We start from the raw sequence: 16,801 nt of genomic DNA on the forward strand, positions 1-16,801 counted from the left end.
ATAAATAAATAAAAATGTTGAGGTGATATGGGGAAGAAAGAATATTAGCACCTTCCCACCCCTCTTTCCCAGACATACTAGAAACATAGAGACATCTCTCTAGTGGGACAATTCTTTCGAACCACTCATGTTGAGTGTGAGCCTAATCATGAAGGCAAGAAAGCCAGTCCTTCATGCTTTTTCCCCCTCTGTTTTGGACAACCAAGGTTTTAATTGCCTGTTCCAATTTTTTTTATTAAGACTACTAGGGGCCCGTTTTGCAGGAAGATTCCTGCAAGACTTCCTGCGGGCTTCCCTCCCGCCACCGGCACCTCTCCCACCCCCCTACCTCTCCCGCAGTGGCGGGAGTGGCGGGGCGGGTGGGGTGCACCCCGCCCACCCTGCCGCCGCTGCCACCTCCTTGGCCACACACCCTGCTGCCTCCGCAGCGCGTCCCGCCCCCCCCCTGCTCCCCCGACCCGCCATACCTGCCACCACCACCCGCCTCTGTGGCCGCGCACCCCGCCCACCCCGCCACCGCCACTGCCGCCGCCGCTTCTGTGGTCCCGCGTGCCCCGTCCCCGCGGCCACCACCGCCGCCACCTCCGCTGCGCGCCACCTGCCCCCCCCACTCTCCCGCTCCCCCGCTCCCCCGACCCGCCACCACCCGCCGTTGCCTGCCTCTGTGGCCGCACGCGCCTCCCGCGCTTTCCCTCCAGCAGCAGCCATGCTTTCTACTTTCCCTCCCTCTTCCTTCTATGGTGTCTTCAGTCTTCACTCCTCCCTCCCTCAGTGTATGCAAATTAGCCGCCATCTTGGTTGGGTTAATTTGCATAGCCACTCTGATTGGCTGATGGGCGTGGCTTAGGCGTAGCAAAGGTGTGGTCAATTTGCATGTTACCCTTTTATTAGGTAGGATTACTCTGAGGAGGATATCTCTCTGACCTTGATGGACATTATACGTGTGTTCCTCGGTCTGAAGAAATGAAAATGCCATTTCAGCAAAGGTTCCTCAGAAAGCTGAAGATACTGATCTACAAAAGAAAACAACTCCTTTACACTATACTCCTTGGTTTCAGTAATTTCTTAGTTGTGTCCGTCCTCTCACATTGACTACCTTTTTGGTGACTAGACATCTTGGATATACCTTGTGGTGTGCACAATTTTTATCTTTCTATGCAGCTTTGAGGCTAGTGGCTATCGCTTAGACTGGACCAAGTCTGATCTTGGTTTAGCATCTTGGTTTAGCATCAAGCCCCAATCCAATACTTTCTTTAACTTTCATTTTAGCCACTACAGATAACAACCAATGGATTGAATATTTTGCCTTTTTCTTATTAGCCTTTATTCTCATATGCATTAAGTGAACTCACTCCCCAGGAGTTGGACCCATCTCTAAACTGGTAACTTTCACCTTTAATAACTGACTTCAGCACAGGAGCTGCTTCATACTATGGGTGACTATGTGGTCATTCTGGAGTTAAAGCTTCTCATCCTCTACCCTTTCATTCTTTCTCTTCCCAAACCATTTGTCATTCTAGCAAATTTCACTTCACTGAAACCAACTTTTTTGGGTTTGGGGAGCTGTAAGTCAGGTGCCACGGACAAAGACCAAACACATATGAGCAATATATAAATCACAATACAACAACTTGCAAAGTGAGTGCAAATTGGATTAGGCCATGTTCTTTGAGATAGAAAACTTCCTGGGTGCAATGAGTGACAATTATAAAGTCAGTCACTTTATAACTAGGAGAGGTCACAGGGCATCCTGGCCAAAAGGCTTTGTGTGATCAACTTACCCTCTCAATCCTGTTGACTTTTTGCTTACTTATGATATTTTCCACCTGATTTTTAATTTCAAGGAAACAATTTTCTTTTTTGGCAAGGGTTTACACTTATTTCTAGGAATAATTCTATTTTTTGTTTTTCCTTTGGAGTTTTAAGAACAAAAATATTCCCTTATTGTGCATTAGTTTTGACTATACAGGTTTGTTAAAACTTCTATAACTAATCAGTGCTGGCAGAAATATGGCTACCCAGCTATGATTTTAAAAAATGTGGCATTTTCATAATATAGTGTACTATTTTTTAATAGTAGGTTTTCAATATATGCTTGTTGAATAGAAATTGAAAAATTTTAATTGACATATAATTAAAATGCAATAAAATGAACACATATTAGTTATTCATTTGATGAGTTTTGACAGTTCTTTCCAACCTTGTAATCATTACTTGCACTAAAAAAAAACACACAAAAAAAAACATTTTCACCAGCCTGAAAGTTTTCTCTTGCCTCTTAGTCAATCCCCTCCCTGTCAATCCCCTCCCCATACCTGAATTCAACCACTTCCTACTTATCTCTATATATACTGATTTTGTAAAACATGCAGTGTATTTTTGCATCAGGATTCTTTTTCTCATCTTAATGTTTTGAAATTCATTTGTTGCTTGAATTTGTACTTCATTATTTTATTACTGAGTAGTATTTTGTTTTATGGATATAATACAATTTAATTATCCATTATTTTATTGATGGTCATTCCAGTTGTTTCCAGGTTTTGGCCTATTGACAGTCTAGTACAAGTGTTTTTGTGCATAATTTTTGTATCCTCTTGGTAAATACCTAGAATGCAATTCCAGGTTTAGAGGAAAAATGTATATTTAACTTTACAAAAAACTGCAATGCAGTTCTTTAAAATAGTTGTGTCATTTTATATTCCCCCAGTATGAGAGTTCTAGTTGCTCTACATCTCACCAACATTTAGCATTTTCAATCTTTTAAATTTTACCCAGCATAGTGGGTTTGAAGTAGTATCATATTGTGGATTTAATTTCCTGATATTGAGCACTAATGGGTGCTTATTGGCCATTTGTTAATCTTCTTTTATAAAGTGCCACTGTCTTTGGCCTTTTTGTTATTTGTCTTTTTATTCTTGATTTGTATGAGTTCTTTGTAAATTTTTTACATATTTACTTTATATGTGACTTTTTTTCAAAATATGTATTCCAAATATTTTTTTCCAATTTGTGATTTGCCTATTCATTTTCTTAATGGTATCTTTTGATCAGCAGAAAAAAAATCTCATTTTAATAAAGTCAAATTTATCAATTTTTCTTTTATGGTTATTGCTTTCTGTGTCCTGTCCAAGAAATATTTGCCTAACTCAAGGTTGCAATGACATTCTCTTGTGTCTATTATTTCTTTTAGAAGTTTCATGGTTCTGGGATTTTTATTTAGATCTATGACCCATTTAAAATCATTATTTTTTTCTGTATGGAGTGAAATTGGGATTCAGGTTTATTATTATTTTTCATACAGCTATCTAGTTGTAAAAAAGATGTCTTTGACCCTTTAACTTGGTGCTGTGCTAAAGAATCAGTTGACCTGATATGTGAGGTAATATTTTTTTTATTCACTTTTCCATTGATTTGATATTTTATGTTGGTACCACACTGTATTGTGTTTTTTTGGTTAATCCTCCCCTGAGGATATTTTTTCTATTGACTTTTTTTTTTTTTTTAGAGAGAGTAGAAGAGAGAGGAAGAGACAGAGAGAGAGAGAAACATCAATGTGGAGAGACACACCGATTGGTTGCCTCCTGCACGTGCCCCAACTGTGGCCTGGATTGAACCTGAAACCCAGGTAGGTGCCCTTGACTGAAAAATGAATCTGAGACCCTTCAGTCTAAGGACCAGTGCTCTAACTACTGAGCCAAACCGGTTAGGGCTATTGTGGTTTTCAATAAGTCTTGGGATCAGGTAAGAAAGTCCTTAAACTTATCATTCTTTTCAATATTACTTATATCATTCTAGATCTCTTGCATTCCATATAAGGTTTAGAATTAACTTGTAAATTACTTCAAAAGAGCCTGATGGAAATTTTGATAGGGATTGCACTGAAGATACAGATCAATGTGGGGAGACTGGGCATTGTAACCCTATGAGTCTCCCAATCCATAAATATGATCTATATTTCCATCTACTTATGTCATTAACTTTTCTAACCAGTGTTTTATAGTATTTGGTGTAGCCATCCTGAACCTCTTCATTAACATTTTTCCTAGGTATTTGATACATTTTAGTACTATTGTAAATTGTATTTTTAAATTTTGTGCTCCAATTATTCATTGCAAGTATATAAAAATAAAATTGCTTTTTAAATATTGACTTTGTAATTTTGCAAAATCCACTATCAGTTATTGTCTTTTTTGTAGATTTTTTTAGGGTTCTTTATGTACACAATCATATTGTCTGAATAATTCCAGTTTTACTATTTAAAAAATATTTATGTCTGTAATGTATTTATCCTCCTTTATTGTGTTAGTTAGAACTCCCAATATAATGTTGGAAAGGAGTGAGAGCAGTCATATTTGCCTTGCCTCAACTCTTAAGTAAGCTTTAACAATTAAAATAATGTTGCCACCCTGGTCACATTGAGTGGTTAGATCATCGACCTGCACACCAGAGGGTCATGGGTTCGATTCCTGGTCAAGGGCACATGCCTAGGTTGCAGGCTTGATTCCCCATCCCTGGTTGGGGCACGTTCAGGAGGCAATCAATCAATGTGTCTCTCTTGCATCTATGTTTCTCTTTCCCCCTCCTCCCTCCCTTCCACTATCTCTAAAAAGCAATGGAAAAAATATCTCCACTTCTCAGGTGAGGATATAAATATATATATAATGTTGCCTATAGGTTTTTCTTAGATGTGTTTATCAGAATGAGAAAATTCCCTCTTAGTCTTAGTTTGCTGAGAGTTTTATCAGATAGGTATTGTCAATTTGTTAATTTGTTTTCTTCTTCTATTGAGATAATTTTTTCCCCATTCATTTTGTTAATGTGGTGAATTACATTGATTACTTTTTAAATGTTGACCCAACCTTCCATTCCTAGAATAAACCTACTGGGTCATGATGTATTTTCTTTTTTATATCTTTCTGGATTTGATTTGCTAATATTTTGTTAAGGATTTTTATATCCATCTTAAGGATAGATATTAGTGTAATTTTCTTCTCTTGTAATCTTTTTGTTAGATCTTGATTTTAAGGTTTTGCTGGCCTCATAAAATCAGTTGGCAAGTACTTCTTCCTCCTCTGTATTCTTTTTTTTTTTTTTTTGCTGTTCCAGGTACTTTCTTTTTTAAATTTTTAAATTTATTTTTAAATCTTTATTGTTCAGATTATTACAGATGTTCCTCTTTTTTTCACCCCATAGCTCCCCTCCACCCAGTTCCCAACCCACTCCAGGCCTTCTCCCCGCCACACACTGACCTCATCCATAGTTGTAAGCTTTTTGTCCAATCTCTTCCCACACCCCCCACCACCCCTTCCCCCTGAGATTTGTCAGTCTGCTCCCTTTCCATGCCCCTGATTCTATTACATTCACCAGTCTGTTCTGTTCATCAGGTTTTTTATTCATTTGATTTTTAGGTTCACTTGTTGATAGATATGTATTTGTTGTCACTTTGTTGTTCATAATTTTTTATTTTTACTTTTTTCTTCTTTTCCTCTTAGAGAATACCCTTCAGCATTTCATATAATACTGGTTTGGTGGTGATAAACTCCTTTAACTTTTTCTTGTCTGTGAAGCTCTTTATCTGACCTTCAATTCTAAACGATAGCTTTGCTGGGTAGAGTAATCTTGGTTGTAGGTTCTTGCTATTCATCACTTTGTATATTTCTTGCCACTCCCTTCTGGCCTGCATAGTTTCTGTTGAGAAATCAGCCGACAGTTGTATGGGTTACCTTGTAGGTAACTAACTGATTATCTCTTGCTGCTTTTAAGATTCTCTCTTTGTCTTTTGCCCTTGGCATTTTAATTATGATGTGTCTTGGTGTGGTCCTCTTTGGATTCCTCTTGTTTGGGGTTCTCTGCACTTCCTGGACTTGTAAGTCTATTTCTTTCACCAGGTAGGGGAAGTTTTCTGTCATTATTTCTTCAAATAGGTTTTCAATATCTTTTTCTCTTTCTTCTTCTGGCACCCCCATAATTCAGATGTTGGTACGCTTGAAGTTGTCCCAGAGGCTCCTTACACTATTTTCATATTTTTGGATTCTTTTTTCTTTTTGCTCTTCCAGTTGGGTGTTTTTTGCTTCTTCATATTTCAAATCTTTGACTTGATTCTTGGGATCCTCTAGTCTGCTATTGAATCTCTGTATATTATTCTTTATTTTAGTCAGTGTATGCTTAATTTCTAATTGGTCCTTTTTCATATCCTTGAGGGTCTCACTAAATTTCTCGGAGGTTTCTAGAAGATTCTTGAGTAACCTTATAACTGTGGTTTTGAACTCTATATCCAGTATTTTGCTTTCATCCATTTTTTTCATTTGTGACTTGTTTCTTTGTCTCCGCATTTTGGCTGCTTCCCTGTGTTTGTTTCTATGTACTGGGTAGCTGCTAAGTCTCCTTGAGTTGATAGAGTGGCCTTGTGTGGTAGGTGTCCTATAGGGCCCAGTGGCTCAGCCTACCCAGTCACCTGAGGTGGACGCTCTTGGTGCATCCCTTTGTGGGCTGTTTGCACAGTCTTGTTGTATTTAACCCTTGATTGCTGTTGGTATCACTGGGAGGAACTGACCTCCAGGCCAATTGACTGTGATGACCCGCTGTGTCTACACTGGAAGATCTATTGCTCAGGAGACACCCTTATGGGGCAGGACTTGATTCAGTGGGGATTTGGTGCTCACTGAGTTTGCCCCATGAGTGTGTCTCTTATGGATGTGAAGAGTTGTAATCTGGTATCACTCTGACCACTGGGTACACTGGCTCTTGGATCTACAAGTAGGTGCAATGTCAGCCATTGCCTGTGGCCACTCAGCAGGAGATACAGAGACATCTGCAAATTCCTCCTCTTTGTATGGGGTTTGGAAGTGCCCAGACAAGGCCCAGCTGTGAAGCAAGGCAGAAAAAAGGCCTTGGGCCTTCTTTTGGAAGCTCTGGGGCTCTCTGACCCAGCTGCAGTTTGACAGGTTTTAGACGGAGAAAGGACAGGCCATTCATATGCAAAAGCTGATGCACACAGCTTTGGTGGGGTTGTAAATTGGGTGGGACTGGTTCTCTAGGAATCACCAGGGCGAAGCAAACTGCAATGGCTGCCAGTCAGCCCTGCACTGGAGAGGTCCCTGGGTCTCCGTGTCCTGCACCCCCATGCAGGAACAATGATCGCTGCGAGCACCTCTGAGAGAAAGCTGCCCTCGCATTCCTATCCCAATGCCAGAGAATCCAGTTTCTCCCCATATGTGTCTGGGTCCCCCTGAGTCTCACCCGAAACTGGAGTTCAGGCGAGCTTGTATCTCCCTCCCGATTAAAAGAGCAGCACATCCAGGTGCCAGCACTTTCCGCGCCTCCGCACCTCTTACCAGTCTCACTGTGCTTTCTTCACCTCTCTAGTTGTGAAACTTCCACTCAGCCAGCTTTCCCGCGGTTCTGGGTGGTAGTTGTTCTCCCTTTTAGTTGTAATTTTAATGTGGTTGTGAGAGGCAGCAAGTATAGGTGTTTACCTATGCCGCCATCTTGGTTCTCTCCCTCCTCTGTATTCTGAAATAAGTTTTTGTAAGATTAGTATTATTTCCTCCTTGGTTCTTTATAACATTCATCATTGATGTCTTCTGGCCTGAAGTTTTGTTTGTGAGAACATTATTTATTGCACATTTAATAAAAATAGGTTTTATTAATTTTTTGCTGTGTAATTATCACAAACTTAGCAGCTTAAAACATCTCATATTTATTCTCTCAGACTTTCTGTAAGTCAAGAATTCAGGCAAATCTTAGCTGATTTCTCTGCTTCAGAGTCTCCCATAAGGGTGTAATTGAGGTGTTGGTCAGGTCTGGGTTCTCAACTGTGGCTTGACTCTGGAAAGGTCTACCTGCAAGTTAATTTTGTTATTGATGGAAGTTAGTTCCTTGTAGGAACTATGGGCCTCATTTCCTTGCTGGCTGTTGGCCTGAGGCTTGCCTCAGTTCCTTGTCACGTGAACCTCACTACATAGCAACTTCATCAAAACCAGCAAGAAAGAATGTTTATAGCAAGATGGGAGTTACAATCTTATATAGCATAATCTTGGAAGTGACATCCCATCCACTATGCCTTATACTATTATTATGTGCAAGTCTCTCATAGGGAGGGAATTACACAAAGGCATGAATACTGGGAGATAGAGATACTGTAATGGTTAGGTAATTGTTGCAGTCTGTCCACTGCATATAGGGCTATTTTAGATTTTCTATTTACTCCTATGTTAATTTTGGTAAGTTGTGTTTTTCAAATATTTTTTCCATTTCATCTAAGTTGTTAAACTTATTGGCCTAGAGCAGCTGTTTCCTATTGGTGTGCTGCCAGAAATTTCAAAACTATTTAGTCAGGGGCATTGACCTCTTTTCCTTAGATTGTCAAATAAAAAATGACAACAGCCAACACAACAATAGCCATCCAGTGTGAATGTATCAAAATTATACCTACTGTTGCCATATTGGAAAAAATGTATTTCTTGGTGTGCTGCAGAATTTTAGTAATTAGTTTATGTGTGCCATGAGATGAAAAAGGTTGAAATCTGCTGGCATAGTGTAATTTGTAGCATACTCTTATTATTTTTTAAAATATTTGTCCAATGATACCGTTTTTCATTCTTAATATACGTAATATTAATGACTAGAGGCCTGATGCATGAAATTCGTGCAAGAGTAGGCCTTCGCAACTGCAGCTGCTTGATCCCTCCCTTACAGCCAGGGCGGCTACCTTGATCCTACGGCTGCAGCCCCAGCTTCGTCCCGGAAGGACATCTGGAAGGATGTCCGGTCTAATTAGCATATTACATTTTTCTTATTATAGATCAGCATTTTCTCTCCTTTTTTTAAATATAAGTTTTACTAGGGGTTTATCAGTCTTATAAATATTTTTAAGAAACCAATGTTGGAGTTTAATTTTTCTCTGTGGTTTATCCATTTTCTAGTTCACTGATTTCCTCTCTTATTTATTATATTGTTTCTTTCCTTTTAGTTTAATTTGCTCTTCTTTTTTCTAGCTTCTTTAAGTAGAACCTTAGATCATTAATTTTAAGCTATTGTTCTTTTTTAATATAAGCTATTTTCAAAACCATGCAACTATGTGAATACATTACTAGGGTCCCTCACAGGACCTATGCAATTGAGAGGCCTTGAAGCTTATCTCCATTAGGTTCACAAGAAAACTACCTCTTCTATTATTACATTTCATTTATTTTAAGAGGCACACCTTTTTTTTTTCACATTTTAACACTTCTGAAAATGGAATATGTCTGATAAGCTCTGCATTTTATAGTTGCTATTAGCCAGGCGGAAGTCAGGACACAGTAATCACTGCCTGTGTACGCACAAGCTTGGCTACAGCTGTTCATATTGTCATTTCAGTTGAGTCATATGCATTTTTGGTGCCTCTGTTGAGTTTCAGTGTTAAAATATTATTAAAATGATTACATTATGATTCAGCACTAAACCAAAAGATGGGGTATGTTCAGAAAAGCAAGAAAAGACAGCCAAATGTAACATTAGTGAAGCATATGTTTAGGAAAAATGCTCATAATTTAATGTCTTCTTGAAAAGCAACAACCAATATATTTCATTGATATTTTTCTTTTTATGTAATAAATGGAGAATAGCTATGTCTAAATGATAGCTAAAATGAATTTAAATGATGAGAAGGTGTCAAGTCACAGTTTAATTGTATTTTTTTTCTAATATATCTTACAGTTACAACACCTTTACTATAATGAAATATAGGTAACTCATTTAATTCTCACATAAAAGCTCAAGTTGTATCATTATACATTTTTAGAGATGAGAAAGTTGAGGCATGGGGGATAAACTTATCTAAGGTCACACAACCAGTAGGTGGCAAATCTGGGATTAGAAGGAGTCTGGGGGCTTAAGTTTATGCTTTTCACCACTCATTATATTGCCTTGGTACATGAGGGGAAGGAAGAAGTGGTTTCTCTTTAGAGACCTTCGTCAACTAAAAAGATTAAATTTTCCAGATGACTATTGACCTTTGGCTCTCCTACTTAAAACTCTTCGTTAGTTTGCTACCACCCATGGAGAAAGACTAAACTTAAAATTCAAAGCCTTTCATGATTTAGCCTCAGCCAACTTTTTGCCTGATTCTTGCTCTCCAACAACAACAAACTATTGTTTTACATGTCCACACCCAGGACATTTCTTGTCCTCGCCTAATACTTAATTGATCCTTTTTCACTCTTGAAAGCCTCTAGGTTTTTTTGTTTTTTATGTGTGTTTTTTGTTGTTGTTTGTTTGTTTTTTTGCCTGCCTGAATTTATTCGTGTTAACCCCCTGTGCAAAGAAGAGTAGGCAGAGCAAACCACACAGCTATCTTTTGAAAGTCCTGCTTACAAGGCTGTCCCTTGGTTGGTGCTTGGATTTCAGAAGGGTTCTAATAATTTCTAAAACTGAGAAGAGTGACTAACCTGTTTATGCAAATAATATGGCTTCTACCGAACACCTGTGTTCCTTCTGAGAATCTGGAATTTTGGTACATTTGAGGCAAAGGATGCCTACATGACGATCCCTCAGCAAAATCCCTGGGTTCTGAGTCTCTAATAAGTGTCCCTGGTTGGTAACCATTTACACATGTCATCACAATTTGTTGCTGGGAGAATTAAGTGCATCCTGTGGTTTCCCTTGGGCCCTGTGTGCCTTTTTCCTTTGCCAATTTCCCTTTCTATCCTCTCACTGTAATAAACCATAGCGCTGAGTATATACTGCATCTAAATCCTCCTAGAGAATCATAAACTGGGGATAATCTTTGGGACCCCCGACATAGTCCCTCTGCGGAGAGTCTGTTCCTCTGCTCTTCTCCTTCCTTCTTTACCAGACAACCTATTCCAGGAAGCTGCTTCTGAATGTCTCCCACACCATCCTGCTGCATTTGGTAATCTTTCTTGGAACTATTGTAATATTCTGATATTGTCTTTATTATTACACTTATCATTTTATATTTATAGGGACACTGTCTTGTAGTCCACTAGACTGAATTTCTTGAGGACAGAAACTGTTATATTAATCTTCGTGGCTACACACATGTCACGTGACAGAGGTTGATTAATATCTGTTGAATAAATGAACACCAGGGCCAATCTGGGATAGTCTTGTGATTGCTAGTAGCATCCATAATTAAAATAATTGAGACAGAAGTTTGGAATGGGCTTTGAGAAGTCATTTTTTACATATCCTTGTCTATAGTTAGTTATTCATTTGTTTCCTCATTCAATAGACATTCAGAAACTCTTATTGTATATTATGTTAGGTAGGTATTTCAGGTAGAAAAAAGGAAAAAAAGAGAGCTGACTTTATGTTAAGAAAAAGAGGAGAATTAAATATAAGCTCAGATTTGTCATTCTGCAAACTGGTACTAATGATACCTGCTCTTTTAAGTCCACAGTCATGATAAGAAATATAGTAGCCTAGGGTGATGCTTTGAGAGGAGGTGCCAGGTAATTGCAAGTATTTATCAGCAACTTGTGCTTCATTAATTCCCCCCAAAATGCATGTTTCTTCTTTTGTATTACTCATTGGCTGGAAACTTATACTTCTGTTCTGGTGTGATTCATTTCTTTACACATTCATAAAGATGGTATTTAGATTTCTCTTTTTCCTTCATTCATTGTTTGCTCATGCCTTACTGTTCCCTCCCCTAGTTATATAATCAGCTTGCTATTTTTAATACAACTTTTCTGACAAAACCAAGTCTAAGCTTTAACAGCTACATTTTCATATCTTGGAAGTTGCCTCAATGATTCACTCTGCTATGAACTGGATATATTACACAGCTTTTTGATTGTTCTTATTCTTAAAAAGGATATTAGGTTTCCTAAGATGTGATTTTTCAAGTTAAAATTAGAACTTAAAAAAAGAAACTCTCCTTTGTGGGTGCTGGGGCTTGTATAGCAAGGAGTGGAGGTTGTTGGTAACTGAGGATAAAAAAAGTTTCAGCTAAGCTCAGCCAACATTGTAATTATATCTTATATTTTTTATTCACAGTGTGCATGAATTTGTGGGAATGGCTGCTATGGAATTGATCAATGTCTGCATCATTCAGTTTATAAGGACATAAGCTGATCTCAGTCTGTTCAATTAAGCCTTCTTATATACTCTCCTGGAGTCATTAACAACCGTTAGCGTGTCAAGGAGAAATTAGTGCATGGAACCCTGCTTTTGGCCACGTAAGGCTCATGAAATTAAACCTATCTAGATAATTGCTTAGCTCTTCTCTTCGTTTTGGCGTCAATACCATTTCCCCCCTGAAACATATACAATTAAAAACTTACATAAGATATATGGGAATATTTGGAGTTATTGTTTTAATGTTAGCAAAAACATATTTTCATAATAGAAAGTACAGAATGAGGCTAAATAATTTAAACATAAATCTGTAAAGAAACTTCTAAGAAAATCTTTTTCAAAACACTATTTGAATTTTTGTATAGCTCAAGCCTTACTTCATTTACCAAAATAAAAAAAAATTATTTCTAAATCAAGTCTACCACCTACATAATACAAGAAAAAGCCCGCGGAGGCTAAGTAATAAAACCACTGTGGAAAGAATTGTCAGCCTTACTCCCAAATGTCCGCTTTCTCCTCTCCCCTCTCTTGCTGGGATAGACTAATTTAACAGCCTTAAATGATCTCTTTTCTAATGATAGGCTTTTTACCTCTGTAAAAATACAAAGCCAGCATACTCCTGGCAATGCTTTGAGTTTACATTTTGAGATAGTTTAGGATTTAGTTCTTTTACTGGATCTCTGCACTGGCCCATATTTTAGTTTTAAGATACTGTCTGAAGCTATTGAAAGATGCCTCAGTGTTATAGTTTAGCATAATCCTTTTCAGATATATTTATCCGATACAGTTTTCATTGCTTACTATTTACTCTTTTGTAAGTCCTACCTTCAAGATGTTTCCTTTGTAAAAGAAACAACTTCCTAAAACTCTTATATTGCAATGTAAAATTAGAGTTTTACATGAGAACAAAGAGCTAAACCAGACTTATAAATTGTGTGGTGACAATACAGCATAATAGCCGAACATGCCACCATTCTACTTTCTTACTTCTACTGTTTCTTTCCACTGTTGCTATTGTTCAACTCGGTAAGAAAGCAGGAACAAAGACCTATTCTATCAGCATAGTTTCTCTTCTACAGGAAAACAGCTAAACACATTCAACATCTTAGTGTGAAAATAACTATTGGAAGAACAAAAGATTCAAAAGGAGAATCTCTGACTCACACTTGAAGAAATATTTTAGAAGCTGAAACTGCATTATTAATAGGAAGCTGATATATTTTTTTCTGGTCCTAAACACTGGTCTGTGAACCAATAAAGACTTTTCTAATTATTATTGTCCTTGCCCCAAGATTTCTCATCTCAGTCTTTACCTTTCTGATTTCTGATCGGAATTCCAACCTTGTGAGGCAGATTGTGGGCGCTGACAGCTTTGGGAAACTGAGCAGCGTCTGAACATTCAGTGATGAATTCTTGCTCTATTTGAGATAGTTTGAATAAAATAAAAAAAAAAAGAAGACAGCACCAGCCAAAGACTAATTGAAATGTAAAGATATGCATCTATTATTTGGGTAGTCAATTTATTATTTTTCACCACTTGTTTTATTAACATACATCTTATGTTACATGTTGCTTTAATCTCTTTTATTAATACTAGCTGAGAGGTCCTGTCATTTAGCGTTGCAATGCCTTAGGTTCCTTGTTTTGTTCTGAATTTTCTATGCCAACGTCTTTTGACAGGAAAGTGAAATATTGTTGTTTTGGGTAGATGTGCGAATGGGTCTAGGGTGGCTGTTTTGTATAAAAACAATCACAGAAAGTCAGTTGTGTGAGCAAATTCTATCTTCGGGCAAAATAACACTTGCTGCAAATGATATCCCACTGTAAATGATCTCTGAGTGTAGCTTTCTCTGGGCTAATGTGGTCCTTTCTCATTGCTCCCCTCCCATGCATGCCCCCCAACTCCAATAAAATGAGACACACTATTGTGCAAATTGAGAAACACACATACTTCTCCTTTCCGGAGGCACTTTTAGCGAAAAGGGAATGCACCCCAAACTGTTTCACCACTTTGACGCAGCTTCTGTAAAGAAGAAAGAGTTAATGTCTCAGTCGGCAGCTGAGCCGTGCTTAAGCAGTTCACTGGGGCATCATGGTTATAAATGTGCTGGAGTATCCCAGGAGCCTTGCATGATTTTAGACTATTTTTCATAAATAAGTAAAAATGCATCAGAAGGCATTCCCACTTCCCAAGGAAGGCACAATTAAAGGAAGTGGAGAAAATCAAGACCTAGGAAATGGGAATCTGGCTTCAGCCCTGTGGAGGAAAATGCATTTAGCTTTTTTTTTTTCCTTCTTTTTGCTTTTGCTTTCCTCAGTCGTCTGATTGAGTAATGACAATAGTTCGGTAGGAAAGCATACAGAAAGAAAATAATGCCCCAGAGCACATCAGTGGTAAAAGTAATTAGTTCATTGTTAACATCAGGGTGCTGTTAACAAGCACATGGGCCCTGCTCTCTGGCTAAGCTGCCACACATTATGATAGTCAACTCCAAAATAAAAATTATTTTGTGCAGAAAGAAGGAAGGAGAGCGGGGTTTCTAAGCTTGAAAAAGACTAAGTTTGGGGATTGGATATATTTTTCAGAAGCATAATCGGGATCCACAGATGCAGCCTCGCCTCCCAGATCTGGTCATTATGCACCACATGTGTATTCAAAGCATGCATACTTATGAGAAACACAGAGACACGGAGAGGCAGGGAGAGAGAGGAAGAGTAAGCTAGGGAGTGCGGGAGACAGAGCAAAACCCATTATTATACACAGCACCTAGGGAACAACGATCTAATTGGAGAATCAATAACTGAAACCCCATTTTAAATATTCTGCTCTATTAATTCTTCAGGTTAATAAAAACTGCCCGCGTGATGATATTTTGGGATATAGATATTCAGAGTTGGATTACTTTTGACAAGAGCGTAAGGAATCTATTCAAAGCTGATTTTCCCCCCTTTTGTTCACTGAGGACCTGCAGAATCTAAGATAAAAATGGCAGTTGTCCTGAGGGCACCCTGAGGCATGTCATTAAAATCGGAATTTGATCCTCTTTTCATGGTTACTTGGGACAATCAAGCACAGGAAACCTGAAAACTCATCAGTTTTCCAGAATATGACATGCCCTTGACTTTGTCAGTTTGGCTGTCATCTAGCAGCCCTGGCTATTTCAAAACCCCTTTAGATGTCACTCTGTCTTCAAGAATGCGCGCTGCGGATCTTGTGTGAGAGATGAGAGACTCCGTGCTTCCTGAGCGCCTTTGCCCAGTCGCTGCACTTGCTTCTCTGTTTCCCATCAAAGAGAAATTCCATCACAGTCTTCCAGTAAAAGGCCAGTAAAAAGCTTGTGTTTTAAAAGAAACGAAGCAATCTACTAATTGTAATTCATGTCAATCTGAGAAGTGTTTTCAATCCACTTCTTCAAGCATTCCAGGTAATGGGTTACTTTGGCTTTTAAAGCGACGGTGTGTTGTAGATTATGCGACCACAGAGGATCTTGGAGATAATTTGTTGCCATATAAAATTATATGCCTTGCTATTGTCCATTTGTTTTTGTTTCGTTGCTTTGTTTTGAAATGTTAACTTGCACTGAGAAAGGCTTGCTTAGTTTTATTGTTCCGGTTAATGCACTTGGAGACTCCACAGAACTAGATTTCTGGCCAACTTTCGTTGCTAGGAAAATGAAATGTGTAATTCACCAGGCAATGTCTGGGAACCAAACTTTTCTTTTAACTACTACATTCTTACGTGAATCTCTGAATCAAGCCCTCTTCCCACCTTCTACCCTAACACTTGTTTTTCTGGGATACATGGCAGAGCTGCCCCATTTCCAAGCCACATGAGTTACTCTGACCTGAGAGATGGCTGAGTATTTCCAGCCGTGAGAATAGCTTTTCATGAGGAAAGGCCGAAGCTCTAACCAGGGCAAACAGGAGGCTTTTCCAAGTCGAGGGCACTTGGGCTCGCTACTTCCCTCCACACTGTAAAACTAACTTTTCTTTCTATAAAAGTGAACATATGAAAAGAGATTTGGCTACTGAATTTTACTTGCCCACAAAAGCCAGGTGCATGCTGACAGCTGTTGCCTGTTACAAGTACGGTCAGTTCACGATTGGACAAGGGCAGCAGGTGTCTGCTACAGAATGAAAGTCACTGCATTGCTGGCAGGTTTGGGAAATTCTGGCTGTGCTTGAGTCTTATACGTGGGCTCCTTCTCTCCTTAGGTTGAATTTTACTTAACAGAACTTTGGTTGGTTAAAGGTACTGTAACAACATGAAATTTCTTTAAGAGTTTCCACTCCTTTATTGCTATTAATCTACTACCCGTCACATAATAAAATTCGCCTTTGGCAGATGTACTTAGTTGAGATCCATTTCCACAAATCATCTCACTCCAGAGAGCTAGCTTTTAAGAACTTTTTGTCACACTAGTTCCAGTTCTCAAGTTAAACAATGTGTACAAAAAAAGAGTAACTTTAAGTGAGCAACTTCTCCTATAAGTCTTTGATAGGGTTTCTTGTCATTCACCCATGGTTTCATGTAAGCTAATCATGAGAGTCTTTTACTTTGCTTTGTTCTACGGCTTTGCATATGTTTTTCCTCCCACCTAGGATGCCTTTTCTTTTCTCTTACCTTTTACTTAGCTCTCTCTCAGAAAACAGCTCTGCAATTGGCTCCTGCTAAAAGCTTTTCTTGGTATGTTCGACTTGACAAAGAGCTCTCATG

This window comes from Cnephaeus nilssonii (genome assembly GCF_951640355.1).
Source record: "Cnephaeus nilssonii genome assembly, chromosome: 7".
Classification (NCBI taxonomy): Eukaryota; Metazoa; Chordata; class Mammalia; order Chiroptera; family Vespertilionidae; genus Cnephaeus; species Cnephaeus nilssonii.